We start from the raw sequence: 12,405 nt of genomic DNA, 5'->3' as shown, positions 1-12,405 counted from the left end.
GATCAGCAGTTATTGGATTTGGTATCAACATCTGCAAAGCTAGTTAATGGACATTACTGCTTTGGTTTACCATTAAAGGGCAGGGAAATCTGCTTGCCTGACAATAAGAACTGCGCTGAACAAAGGACACTACATTTAAAAAAGTGTTTCCAGAGAGATCCATGCTATCACTTGGAGTACACCAACTTCATGTCTGACATCCAAGGGCTATGCAGAGAAATCTTGGAACGTACTGATGGCAGAAAATGGTATCTTCCACACCATGGAGTGGTGTGGAAAAAACTTTGAGTGGTGTTCGACTGTGGAGCAACATATCGGGGAGTTTTACTGAACTCTCAGCTCTTACAGGGAGCAGACCTCACCAGCACCTTGATTGGAGTCATCGCTAGATTCCGTAAAGAACCTGTTGTCATCGCTGCGGATATCGAAGCAATGTTCCTCCTAGTGCAAGTTCCAAAAGAAGATCGGGACCTGCTACGGTTCGTCTGGTGGCCTGATGGAGATTACGGTCAGAACATGGTGGAATACAGAATGACGGTGCATTTATTTGGAGCAACATCATCTCCAAGTTGTGAAAAATTTGCCCTGAGGAAATGCGCTGACAACACTGGTCAGTTCAGCCCACAAGCTATCAACAGCATCTTGAACAACTTTTATGTGGATGACTGCCTCGCTTCAGCAGCTTCAGAAGAGGACGCAATAGCTCTTTATCAAGAGTTAAGAGCCATTTTCTTCAAGGGAGGCTTTGTAATCACCAAGTGGATACGCAATAGTCGTCAAGTATTGGCTGCCATACCTGAAACGGAAAGAGCAAAATAAATGAAGGATCTGGATTTGGACCATGACAAACTACCTGTTGAGAGGATGTTAGGTGTACAATTGTGTGTTCAGTCTGACGTCTTCAAGTTCAAAATCATCCTCAAAGACAGACCACTCACAAGACGGGGGATTTTGTCGACTGTCAGTTCTGTATATGATCCCCTTGGTATGTTGGCACCTGTAGTCCTGACTGCAAAAAGGATCCTACAGGAATTGTGTCGGGAAAAGTGTGTTGGGATGATGTGATACCAGACTCTATTGGGCAAGAATGGATGAGCTGGCTTCAGGAACTCCATAACCTGGAAGACTTCAAAGTCAACAGATGCTTCAAACCTACAAACTTCAGAGCAGTAACATCTGCCCAGCTACACCATTTTGCTGATGCATGTCAGGATGGTTATGAAACTGTGAGTTATTTGTTACTGCATGACAACCATGGCCAAACGCATTGTGCATTTGTGATGGGAAAGGCCAGAGTGGCTCCTTTGAAGCCAGTCACTATCCCTCGCATGGAGTTGACTGCTGCTACCATGGCGAGAATGGACACAATATTGAGGAAAGAGCTGCAGATGGAACTAGCAAAATCTACATTTTGGACTGATAGCACCTCTGTGCTCAAGTACATAAAGAACAGGACCACACGATTTCGAACATTCGTGGCTAACAGAGTGACTGAAATTGCCAAAGCCTCAGATGAACATCAGTGGAGGTACCTCAACACAAATGCCAATCCAGCAGACATGGCTTCCAGAGGTCTGAAATTAAAAGCTTTCCTAAAGAAGGAAATGTGGGTGTGTGGACCTCCGTTTATTCTTGGTCCTCAGGAAGAGTGGCCCCAGAACCCTGATGGATTGGATGCAATTTCACCAAAGGACTCTGAAGTCAAGAGCATAACCGTAAATGCTGCTCAAATAAGTAGTGGATCCACCAACCAACCTCATTCATTACTTCTCATCCTGGAATCAGCTGAAAAGGGCAGCAGCATGGATGCTCCGAATCAAAGGAGTGCTTCTGCAACGAATCAGGAAGAGGAAAACAACAAGCGGTGTTCTCTCTTTGCAAGGAAATCTTGACAATCCGTCTCACAATCTTCGAATTGGAGAATGCAGAGATTGAGATAATCCGCTGCTACCAAAAGAAGAGATTTGGATATGAAATCTCACATCTGAAAAAAGGAATGAGTGTTAAAAAGACAAGCCACATTCATAAACTCAACCCCATTCTGGACAAAGTGTGTTAAGAGTTGCAATGTCTAAGCAGAGCTGCAATGTCAGAAGAAATGAAACATCCTGTCATTCTGTCCAAAGACTTTCACATTGCTGACCTCATTCTACGACACATTCATGGAGAGGTGGGACATGGTGGTCGCAACCATATGCTATCCAGACTGCGTCAGAAATATTGGATTCCTGGTGCCACAGTATTGATCAGAAAAATACTGTCTAAATGTGTTGTCTGTTGGTGTATAAATGCTATTCCTGGACAACAGCAGATGGCTGATCTACCCCTGGATAGAGTCTCTCCAGATGAACCACCATTCACAAACGTTGGAGTCGATTACTTTGGACCCTTTGGAGTGAAGCGTGGCAGAAGTGTTGTGAAGCGATATGGTGTTACTTTCACCTGTTTGGCTACAAGAGCAATTCACCTTGAAATGGCCTCATCGCTTGACACAGACTCTTTCATCCATGCCCTTCGGCGCTTCATAGCCAGACGAGGTCAAGTAAAAGAACTACGATGAGACAATGGACCAAATTTTGTGGGAGCACAGCGCGAGTTGAAGGAAGCTATTGAAGGATGGAATCAAGGTCAGATCCATAAAATGGAAAAGGGAATAAACTGGATATTCAATCACCCTTCTGGCTCACAACATTGAGGTGTGTGGGAAAGATTAATCAGATCAGTGCGGAAGGTTCTCAACTCAACACTAAATGGGCAAAGTCTGGATGAGGAGGGACTCCACACAGTCTTATGTGAAGCCGAAGCTATTCTCAACAGTCGTCCAATCACAAAGGTTTCTACAGATCCCAACGACCTTGAAGCACTCACACCAAATCACCTTCTGCTTCTCAAAACTACGCCATCCCTGCCACCAGGGCAGTTTCAAAAGGAAGACCTATATGCTCGCCGCAGGTGGAGGCAAGTTCAGTATATGTCTGACTTATTTTGGAAAAGGTGGATTATGGAATATCTTCCCCAACTTCAAGAACGACAGAAATGGTCCAACATAAGACGCAACTTCACACCAGGAGACATCGTCATCATTGTGGATGATTCAGCGCCTCGCAACTCCTGGCTGACTGGAAGGATTGTGGAGACCATTATGGACAAAAAGGGACTTGTACGTCAGCTTCGGATCAAGTCAAAGACCGGATTTCTGATCAGGCCCATCAACAAAGTCTGCCTACTACAGGAGGCAGCGGATCATTGACTGACCCAAACTAACTTTTGACCCCTTGACCCCTTTGTTCCTGAACACTTGACTTTGACTAATCACCCTTTCCTTGGACAACATATATTGGATTATAAATAATGAAGAAAGAAGGTCAAGAGAATATATTTATATACTATGTTGATTGCTATGTCAAATTTGTAATTATTATTTTAAACATAATAATTAGGGGCCGGAATTTTAGGGGCCAAAATGCATATTTGGTCTGTTTGTTTATTGTTTATTTCGAAGGGTTACTCACACTGTTTTGGTTCATGTCCCTTCCGTTTGATTGACACATGGGTGTCGTTCTATATCTATATCTAATCTATATACCGGGGCACTCAGGCAGGCGGGGGTAAGAGACAAAGGGGGTTAGTGGCGCTCCTGATTATATTTTCGGTTTACCGTCAAACTACCGTCAAACTACCGTCAAACAACCGTCAGTAACAAGCCTCGTTAACTTTGTCATCGTCATCACTTTATCTTTTATTTATTTGTGTTCATTACCCTCGATGCTTTCATTCATCAGTTGTCATTCGGTCTTCTAATAAACTCTCAAACAATATTCATCAACAGACTTGGATTCATTGAAGGACGCGTAACTGACTGGAGCCCACCTAAGCCTCCTAGAGGCCTTTATAGGAAAACTGTCGCTCCAAAGACCTTGAGGGAAGGGAGCCCAGTGGTGTCATAGGTGGATGAGATTCAAAACCAGAAACAGATACAATTCAAATAATTTATTTGAGGCAGAGCAAGGCTTCAGCTCTATCAATAACAAAAGAAATCCTCTTTCACAGGGAAATGTGAAAAATAAAGAAAAAATAAAGAACAGAAGTCTGTTGCAGACTGAAAGAACAAAAGAATCTCCAAACCCGGTCATCGCCCTATACCAGAAAACAAAATCCGATAACAGGCAGGAACAAAACAGGCAGACAGGAAGGCCGAATACAGAGCAGTGTCAAAGGACTAGCTCAGCTAAGGCCAAATGTTAGGACAACCTGACAAGGTGGCACTAACAGAACAGGATTTAAATGAGTGGGTAACACAACGAGGAACAGGTCAGAGGAGTCAGACAGATGCGCCTACATCATGTAAACAAACGGGCACTCACGAGGAAAGCTGGATGTTGTATTGATGTTGAATGTTACATTTCCTTAAAAAAGTTTTTTTTTATTAATTATGAATGTTAAATTTTCTACGTTAAATCCCAAATAAATTGTTGATATTTGTAAACGAAAGCCAGAGACTCCATCATTAAATGTATTAATTTTGCGGTTATTCAGCTTCTTCTCCTCCGGAAATACGTAAATATGTAAACTCAAATTTTGGGTATTTTAAGTGCACTATATAGTGCAAGAAATTAACCACTGAGAATTCGAACACCACTACAAAATGGCGAGCACCCTATATAGTGCACTATATCCGTGATAGGGAACGATTTCGAACACAGCTATGGTTGACGAAAACAGAGAGTAGCAAGCAGGAGGCCCCAGAGTCACTGAGTCCATGCAGGAGTGCCTGGCAGCTCAGCGCCCAGTCTGATTGCACCACACACAAGGTTTTAGAGAGAACAGAAAGGGGGGAACACTCACTGCGTAACATATTTGTGTAAGCAAATCCATGCAACTTATCACACTCAAATATGTCACACCCACTGCTACGACCACTTTGGATGATTGGCATGAAGGGTTGGTCCATAGCCAATCTCCCCACCAAATTTGGTGCATCTGTTGGAGATATCCTGCATGAAGACACACTAAAGGGGGACAGCATAGCCTCCTTGACCAAGGCAATAACCAGTGGAACTGGAAAGCAGAAAAGGTTGCCAATGGTGTAATCATTGTTATTGGTATAAAACGGTAGAATTAATTAGAAGGTTTAATGTCTGTTTCCCCTGATTAGAATTGCTAACATCTTACTTAATTTTTATATTCAAGGTAAATTACAGAAAATCTGAGTCCCTGCTTTCAGTCTGAATGCATTTTCAAAACGGGAGTTTCTCAATGGTCTCCACATATAAGAGGCAACGGACCGGGAAATGATGTGCTTTTTCAAACTTTGAATGTGTTCTTTTCATGGTGGATGTGTGGTGCCTATAACAAGCAGGCCTTTTGAGTCACAGCATTCTAGTGACACATTGTTATCAGCATCAGTGGTGAAACCCCGGGTTCAAGCCATTCACTGGAGAAATCTCATTAAATGTTCTAATTAGATATTTTACTGAACTTCTATTCAACCTTTTGATACTCTTGAACGTGACCTTTTTCAATATTTTTTTTCTCATAATAAAAAAGGCCATCAAATATGACAGCCTTACCTGATGGAATGGGTTGATTTGCTAGTGAATGTTAGAAACATCTATGAAGACTGAACCCACGGCAGAAATTATTCATATTATATCTCCCTGGGAACAGTGTAATATGATAATAAGTGTAAAAAGTACAACGCATAGATTGCACTACTTCATCACCAATAAGTTAGATATTATTTTGTGATTCCTTATTAATATTAAAAAGTAAATACTTGGAAACCAAGTCAGGCAAGTAGTTATTTATCTCAATTGATTTTGGAAGTGAACCAATTTTGCATTGAACTAATTGGTGTTTTGCTATTTGCTTTCTGTTTCAACTTTCAGCCAGTTGCTTTATCTTAATCAGAGAAATATAAGTTTTGTTGAAAGGATGAACATGTTCTTGCTTGAGTGAATGTAAATCAACTAACACAATAATTTCATATGCATCCTGGGTGAAAAAATTGCAATTTATTCCATTTCCTCAGGGTTCCTGAAATAAATCAACGTGAATATAGGAGAATGTGCATTGCTGTGTTAAATACAGCTTATTGGAGAGATGTAACGTTATTCCCTTAGAGTCATATCTCCTGGCTACCCTGTGAGATCCCTGCTGCTTCTGTGTAATGAAATTTACAAACCGATGGCCCTTCAACTGGGTAATCTGGGTCAGGCATCAGCGAACAGCGTTGCTAGATCACATTAATTACCAGGTGGGTACTGTAGCTCTGTAAATATCAAACAAACCCATTTCTTCTTTTCACGCAGCTGCACAAGGAAATGTGTGATTACTTAGTTTTTCATATCAGCTGACCCATTTCAAATTCCAGTTAGGGGATTTTCAATGCCCGGGTTGAAGGAAAAAAAAAATTGACATCAAAAAAGTATAAAAAGAATGTTGTTTCCCTCGACAACTCAAATGCCACGGTATTGACCCAAGTCGACTCTTTAATCTAACGGAAGAAAAAAATCAGGGCAGTCCTGACTGACCACTCATAGTAGTTTGAGGCAGCTTCACATTTTTAACAGCATTTCAATTCCGTAACCTTTTTGCCGGACTGGTCACAGATTGGATCTGTTTCTGCGGGAGATTGCTTCTGGAATCAGAAATGCATGGAAGAATGTGGCCTTCTGTTCTTCCACACTATATTTGAAAACAGAGGTTGAATGCGTTATAATTCTTTCAATTGTCAAAACGGCAACTTGCAACTTGAAAACTATGATGTGTCCTAATTTTTGCATATTTGGTGACCCCACTCAAGCCAGGAAGTTGTCATTTGAGTCATTGCATACATAAATAGTTTTGTATCTACTGCCGAAAGAAATTCCTAATTGAAATAGTTTGTTTACAGCTATAAATGCTTACATTTTGCGTGCATAATATCTCTTAATTTCTACAAGTGTCACGGTTGCAGAAACCAGATATCTCCGTTGTGTAAACAGGACCTCTGTCTGGGATCGATTCATTTTTGTCTAGAAAGTCATTACTGTCACACACCAACATCACAGCATTGTGTGTCATTGGTGTTTCAATTCACACATGAATAATAGAGTGACTATTAGGCCGATACAGACAAGGTTCAACAGATGTTTTGGGCGCTATTCATAACTGAATCTCTGCTCTGACCTTTTCTGATTAAAGTGCATTAATCAGAATTACATTAAAATCTCCTACATGTGTCCTCTATCCCGTCTCACTTCTGACCACAATTTATTTACCTGGTTGAATAATGGTGGAAGAGAGACTCAATATGTCAGACCCCTGACAGAGCATGCCCAGCCTCCTCAGTATATATATATATATATATATATATATATATATATATATATATATATATATATATATATATATATATATACAGTACATTTGGGTTATTTTAGGAGGAACTTGTGAGTGGGTTATTTTAGGAGGAACTTGCATGTCGGCATTTATATTATTGCAGGTATATATTTCTGGAGGGTAAAGTAACCCTGCTGAACGATGTGAACAAACTTTGAACCCGGTGTTAGATTGAACAGACTGCCTTACAGGGAGGGTCTGATGCACACTCAATGTCGTTGATAGAGACATTTGTGAAGTCAGTGCAAATAGAGGAATATTTTTATTCCACACAATACATTTGCATAAAATGAAGTCAAATTAAATCATTTTCAATCATTCTTATGGCTGACGGGTGATTAACTTATACTGTAGCAAGCTGTCCTCCATTAAAGCACCACCTGTTTAGTTCATTAGGGGAAGTTCTACACACTAAATCTGAGCAAAATGTTTGTAGGTGCTGCTGCATGAACACGTTTAAAGACACGAACAATTGGACAATAAGAGACACATATTACAACCACTAATACAAACTCTGCAAATAGTGTTCCTTATTATTAAATAACATATAGTGGAGAGGTATTTTCATACTTTCCACGATTCATATTTTAAAGAGCGAAAATATTGTCAGCCTTGCAACAATTGACCAAGGGCAGACAAGCAAATAATAATGCATTGAATTTATATAGCGCTTTTTCCTAGACACTCAAAGACGATTTTACATTGAAGGGGGGGACCTCACTCACCACCACCAGTGTGTAGCACCCACTAGGGGTGATGCACGGCAGCCAATCTGCGCCAGAACGCTCACCACACACCTGCTCGAGATGGAGGGTGAGGGAATTAAGGAGTCAGCCAATTATCCAATTATACAGGGGGATGATTAGGGGATGTAATGTAAGTAACTTTCATGACACTCACAGAATCTCAATCGGAAAACATTGGACCAGGCATCCTTCTCTAAACTTATTTGAATAACTATTTGGATAAGTACATGATGGGCAGTATACCCCGAATAACAAAATAGCTTAGCCTAAAAATAACTCACTGAAAAGATCAGAATCATGATGTCCTTTTGACATTGATTATTGGCCCAGATGCAAGACTTTTGCATGTACTGCATGCCAACCATGATCATAGCTGTCTGTATCATTTATGGAATTATATTTGAAAGGTAATTTAGCATTTACTAGTGAAAGATGGGGTGCCTGGTTTAACCAAACTCCAGCTAATGAAGATCCATGTCCACGTTAATTCATGTTGTGGGTCACCACTAAAGCCTTCTCTATGACTCATGTGAACATCTCCCTCTATACCACTCATATGCATATCAGTCTATCTACCACTCATGTCAACATCTCCCTCTCTATGACTCAAAAACCATCACCCTCACTACCACTCATGTAAAAATCACCCTCTCTACCGATCATGTTAACATCAGCCATTACCTTCTCTTCCACTCATGTAAACATCAGCCACTCTACCACTCATGTAAACATCAGCCTCTCTACCAATCATGTAAACATCACCCTCTCTACCAGTCATGTAAACATCAGCCTCTCTACCAATCATGTAAACATCACCCTCTCTACCACTCATGTAAACATCAGCCTCTCTACCAGTCATGTAAACATCAGCCTCTCTACCAATCATGTAAACATCACCCCAACATCTTCAACCTGGACTATCTTTTCTACTCCTCCATTAAAACATATCTGAGAGTTCCCAGTAAGAATAGGCGCCACCCGTCAATCATCCAGGGATTATTTCTCGGTAAACCGTACTATTGCGTCCACTTCTGAGGCAAAATCAACACATAAAGTTTTCAAATACATAAACACTCTAAAGTGTCTGTCTGAAAAGTCACTTTCAAAATAAAATATTCAAAATATTCATTAAAAACATTCTAGATAGCGACTATTGTAAATGACGTTATTATATCGGTTAAAAATAAAAAAATTACTTAGATTTTAATTTTAAATGCAGGCCCTTTAAACCCAAAACCATGCAATAATTAATTTCCTAGTCTAGACGGTTAGTCCCTTCTGCATTATGAAGCAGACTAAAGAAACAACATCACAGAATACGCATCTACAATGATTTGGTAAAACACCAACTTTTTCAAGTCAAAAAACACACTGCTTTCACATGATTGAAAACAAATAACAGCTAAGTCACTGATGATCATGGCCCCTTTCTCACTGGCCGTCAAAAAAAGATGATGAAACACCAACCCTGTGAAGCAATAATTGTATATTTTCCTCTATATAGCAGGGCACATGAACCATATCCTACAATCATGGATCCTATGGTATAAACAAACACAGCCCATTTCCTGCCTATTGTCTTCCATCTTGGCCTGATGAACACATTACAAGTTGCCATCCGAGACGTTATGAGCAAGATGTGGAGGAGTGTGTATAGCTTTTTCCACCCACACACACACACACACACACACACACACACACACACACACACACACACACACACACACACACACACACAAGATGTGGAGGAGTGTGTATAGCTTTTTCCACACACACACACACACACACACACACACACACACACACACACACACACACACACACACACACACACACACACACACACACACACACACACACACACACACAAGATGTGGAGGAGTGTGAATAGCTTTGTCCACACACACACACACACACACACACACACACACACACACACACACACACACACACACACACACACACACACACACACACACACACACACACACACACGCACACGCGCCCACACACACACACCTACGTGTTCCACGCCCGGGAACACGTAGCATGAGACAACAGTGCCACCATGAGGCCAGTAAGAGTATCTGCAATACACTGTAATACCAACGTCCTCAATAATGAGAACACACGAGGTTCTCCCTGTTTGGTAGAATAATACCGTCAGGTTATATTTATATTACTAATCCAGATAAGAAAAAGGTATGTCATCTTCCATTTTAACATTGATTATTGTTGCTCCTTTCAAGATTCAAGATTCAAGAATTTATTTGTCACATTCATAATTTGTGGAACAAAAAGCAGTGAAATGAGGATTGCGGCTGCAACTCCCAGCTCTGCAAAGTTTAATGATAATATAAAAGTAAGAAGAAAAAAAAGGAGAAGGGGATGGGGGTGGGGATTAAATAAAATTAATTAAAAGTTTATGAAGAGGGGGGAATTATGCATTCATTGTCCGTATGGCTTGGGGGAAAAAACTTCTTCTCAGTCTTTCCTATCTGGCCTTTTGAGATCGAAGCTGCTTTCCAGAGGGCAACCATTGGAAAATGTTATGGCCAGGGGGATGACAGTCCTTTAAAATGTTATTTGCCCTTGACAGTCAACGCCTATACGATGGCCTGAAGTCCAGGGAGTGCAGTGTTAGTGATTTTCTCGTACCAGGTTGTGATATTTCGAGAAATAACAGACTCTATTTTTGCTGAGTATAATGTTAACTGCAGCTCTTTGGATATTCTGAATTTGTTCAGCTTTCTACGATTGTAGCTGGAGCTGGTAGCTGGAGCTTTCAACCTGCACATACATTCAATAATCGATACGGATTTCAAATGATGTAATGAATGTACACATCCTCACATCACATCCTGTCACTCATATATTACAGTTTTTTACGATACAATAAACACTAAAATCTAAAGTTTTGCCCAATTATCAAAACCTTACACTCAAGGAGCAAAACTTGGCCCCAGATTTGCACCACTGTAAGCACAATGAGTCCGTTCACACTTTGTGCAAAACAATACTCACAGTGATTTGAAACACTAACACACACGTCTATGCATTAGACACAGAAGTATATCAAGATGTCACTTCCTTGCAATTCTAAAGCACTGACTATCAAATTACCACACCCATGAGCCAGTTGATTGAACACTGCCATCAGGTGTGCAAACACAAGATTGCTTAATTGTAGACACACCAATCAGGTTTAAGCACTATAAAGATGCAGCAGGTGAGTTCACCAAACTTAACCAAAATGGAAGGAAGAGGAAGAGGAAGAGTGAGGATGAGAGGGGGAATCGGAGAAGGAGGAGAAGGAGGCAGAGGCCGTGCCAGAGTTAGAGGCCGAGGTAGAGGAAGAGGAAGAGGAAGACTTCAAGCAGGAGGAGGTGAAGCTCAAAGGAGAAGAGGTCCAACTTTAAGCAATGAAATTCGCGCAACTCTTGTGGACCATGTTGTGAACCATGGATTGACGCTGAGGGAGGCTGGACTGAGAGTCCAGCCAAATCTCAGCAGATTCACCGTTGCATCTGTCATAAGGGCATTCAGACTGGAAAACAGGTACAAAAATTACCTGTTTTTCTTACTGTATGCACCCCATATCAGCACTTTTGATACCCCTTCCTGTGACATTTTACAGTAGGTTACATGTGTTTTGTTCTACATAGGATTGAGGGTCGAGTACAACGAGGAGGAAGGGCTCCCATTTTCACACCACTGCAGGAGAGGGAGATTGTGAATATGGTTTTGGCAAATAATGCCATCAGGCTTCGTGAAATCCAGGCCAAAATTATTGAAGACCAAATCATTTTTCAGAACGTGAATCAGGTCTCTCTGTCCACCATAGCTCGTATCCTTAAGGCACATCAGGTACAAATGAAACAGATGTACCGAGTGCCTTTTGAGAGGAACTCGGAGAGGGTCAAACAGCTGCGGCATGAGTATGTGGAGGTATGTATTGTTCACTTTAGCACTCTGATGTTGCATACTGCACACATAACCTTTTTTACATGTAAATGTGCTGTACACTAAATCTATGCTGAACTACACAATCTTGTCTCACTGTATTTTAGAGAGTCTTACAAATGGATGCTGAGGCCATTCAGCATGAGTACATCTACATAGACGAGGCGGGGTTTAACCTCTCAAAGGTCAGAAGGAGGGGAAGAAATGTAATTGGCCAGAGGGCAATTATTAGTGTCCCGGGGCAACGTGGGGGTAACATCACCCTTTGCGCGGCAATCACCCAGAATGGGGTCCTCCACCGCCATGCCAACAT

The sequence above is a fragment of the Gadus morhua genome, chromosome 13 (assembly GCF_902167405.1).
Source record: "Gadus morhua chromosome 13, gadMor3.0, whole genome shotgun sequence".
In the NCBI taxonomy this organism is placed as follows: Eukaryota; Metazoa; Chordata; class Actinopteri; order Gadiformes; family Gadidae; genus Gadus; species Gadus morhua.
The sequence above is the reverse complement of the archived record's forward strand: the minus strand, read 5'-3'. Positions refer to the sequence as shown.